The following is a 2,613-nucleotide window of genomic DNA, read 5'->3' as shown; positions in this document are numbered from 1 at the left end:
CAGATGTCTGTATGGTGAGACGAGGAAGGAGTGGAATACAGGGGGGGAGGGAAAAAGAAAGCGATTTAACATTTGACGGTAGGTTTGAAATTTTGCAGCACATGGTTATTCTTCCTGATGTTTTTTTGGACGGAAACTTCTGAGATGCGAGCTCCGTTGAAACCACAATGCATCCTCATGCGACAATACATGACAATAGGGTTGAAGGCTAATTCTCCCGTTACGCAGTGTACGTTATCCACGAACCTCCTTAGGTTTAAATCCGTTTATGTTCTCCGCTAAATTATATATAATTACTAATAATTCTTCTTTCTTTAATTTACCTTTGCCAGGTTTGAAACACAATGCGCTACTGATAGAAAAGCGAATGTTCATTATAATTACACATGGATGACAATACACTTGAACACAAACTGAAAAATTGAGACTCAAGTTCATTTGAAGTACTGAAGCCCAAACAATCTTTCTGCCCGGGATTGAACTGGGGACCTTTCGCGTGTGAAGCGAACGTGATAACCACTACACCACAGAAACCCTGCAAAGCGCTCAATGTTCTGCGCTATTGAGCAATGACCTGAGACATCCCCTCCCCGCCCTGCTCTGAAGTACAGCAATAAGTACAAAACATTGTCCACCGTTCCTTTCCGTTTTCAGTGACAAGTATTAAACTTATGCACCATATACAGAGATAGGTATTAACAATTTGCTGTGGGGTGTTGGTTAAGGAGCGACATGTAACAGTTAACTGAACTATGTTGCATATATGAGGCAAGGAATTAACACAACTTCGGTACTCTAGCTTCCAGCAGTCTACACAGGGTGGTGCTCCGGCCCACCTGCTAAATTTAACAGTACCTTTAAGATTTTTTCACCCTGTCTCTCTCGTCCGTTCTCATCACCACAGATTACAATTAATTGAAGCAAGTGAGTGAACCAGGTGCCGATACATTTATAAACAACAGGACGCGTTACAAGCCAGGGTTACTTGTGAGATGATGCCAGCTGTATGGTAACGAATCACAGCCAATCGTCCCACCGAGTCCGCACTGACACCAGACACACCACCACACTGATATTTCATTAATGATCGCAACCAGACCAAGACATTAACGGCCAATTAAACGACCTACTGTGAACGAAAATTATATTGGTAACCACAGCCTTCAGGAACGGAGCGGCAAGTCGATCAGCTCTGAGGTCGCGGTGGAGTGATCTCTCTCCAGCCGGAAGGACGTCAGTAGAATCAAGGGCGGTGTCGTCTCTTTAACAGAGGCTTGGTGAACTCTGGACATGTGAGAATTATTTTAGAGAGAGAGAGAGAGAGAGGAGAGAGAGAGAGAGAGAGAGAGAGAGAGAGAGAGAGAGAGAGAGAGAGAGAGAGAGAGAGAGAGAGAGAGAGAGAGAGAGAGAGAGAGAGAGAGAGAGAGAGAGAGAGAGAGAGAGAGAGAGAGAGAGAGAGAGAGAGAGAGAGAGAGAGAGAGAGAGAGAGAGAGAGAGAGAGAGAGAGAGAGATATCAACATCCCGATACCATTTGCGGCCATTGAGGCTACGATCAATATCTATTTTTTCGCGTGTGCCTAAAACAATTCGCCGAAGCAAGTAAATATTGAGTTTATTCGACAGCACAACAAACCAAGGTGAGGTGTAATTAGAAGGTTTCTGAAGCATGGTTTCAGGAAGGGTAGGATTCGTTGCTTCGCCATTTGGTTAATTGAACTAAGAAGACAGGAAGGTGGGTTACGCGTGATGCCTTGATTCAGCAAATGAACCATCTGCTCAGACACCTTCAACAACGGGAAGTGAGGCTACGCGTGTTGAACTAAAGAACCAAACAGAGAGATTGTCTGTAGCCCTGCGGGCACATGCCTTTTAGTGAATAAGGGAGAATCTCCTGCAACGCTTGTAAACTCACACGCGCCTTCTCAGATCAAAATCAATGGTGCATCGATTCGAAGTTAAACACAAATAATAAGCGGGGTGTCTCAGAAGCACAAAATCAAATGTAACATTTCAGTGGAATGCTCAGCTGAAGAGTCGTCAAGTCACCCGGGCGTTGCAAGCATTAAAAATCACAAGTGCTCCAGGTGAGGCTCGAACTCACAGCCTCGGCATTTCTCCGCCGTGTACTGTCATATAAGTACCGCGCGCTGACCGATTGCGCCACTAGAGCCCACTGCTGCAAACGCGAGTTTTGTACACATGGAAAGAAAATGTAGAAGAAATTTACATATATCATAGAGCATAGAGCTTCAATATGTACAGCGCGTGAAAGGCCGTTCGGCCCACAATGTATTGCCATACCAGCTAAAAAGCAAAACAAAGACAGTCAAATTCTAAACCCTCCTTCCTACCATGTCCATATCCCTCGATCTTCCTTACATCCATGTGCATATCGAGTCAGCAAATGTGCACATCAAATACCACCTATAAATTTGCTGATAATGCAAACGTTGTTGGTCGAATCTGAGATGGAGACGAGAGGGCGAATAGGGGCAAAATATGTCAATGAGTGGGTGTCGCAGCAGCAACATTGTAACGAACGTCAGAAAGACGAAAAAGCTTAATGTGGACTTCAGGAAGTAGAGAGACACCAATCCTCATCGAGGGATCAA

General features: G+C 44.6%; 2 non-coding genes across 2 annotated transcripts; both read right to left on the bottom strand.

Annotated features, from left to right (window-relative positions):
- Positions 1 to 461: 461 nt before the first annotated feature.
- Positions 462 to 534, bottom strand: trnav-cac (transfer RNA valine (anticodon CAC)). The gene has a single exon. It is a non-coding gene; the product is annotated as a tRNA-Val (tRNA).
- Positions 535 to 2,077: 1,543 nt separating this feature from the next.
- On the bottom strand, positions 2,078 to 2,171 carry trnai-uau (transfer RNA isoleucine (anticodon UAU)). The gene is made up of 2 exons: positions 2,134 to 2,171; positions 2,078 to 2,113 (listed from the first exon to the last, which is right to left on the bottom strand). It is a non-coding gene; the product is annotated as a tRNA-Ile (tRNA).
- Between the last annotated feature and the right edge of the window lie 442 nt (positions 2,172 to 2,613).

The sequence above is a fragment of the Hemitrygon akajei genome, unplaced genomic scaffold, assembly GCF_048418815.1.
Source record: "Hemitrygon akajei unplaced genomic scaffold, sHemAka1.3 Scf000106, whole genome shotgun sequence".
Taxonomy (NCBI): Eukaryota; Metazoa; Chordata; class Chondrichthyes; order Myliobatiformes; family Dasyatidae; genus Hemitrygon; species Hemitrygon akajei.
Note: the sequence above shows the minus strand (reverse complement) of the source record. Positions and strands in the feature narration are given on the sequence as shown.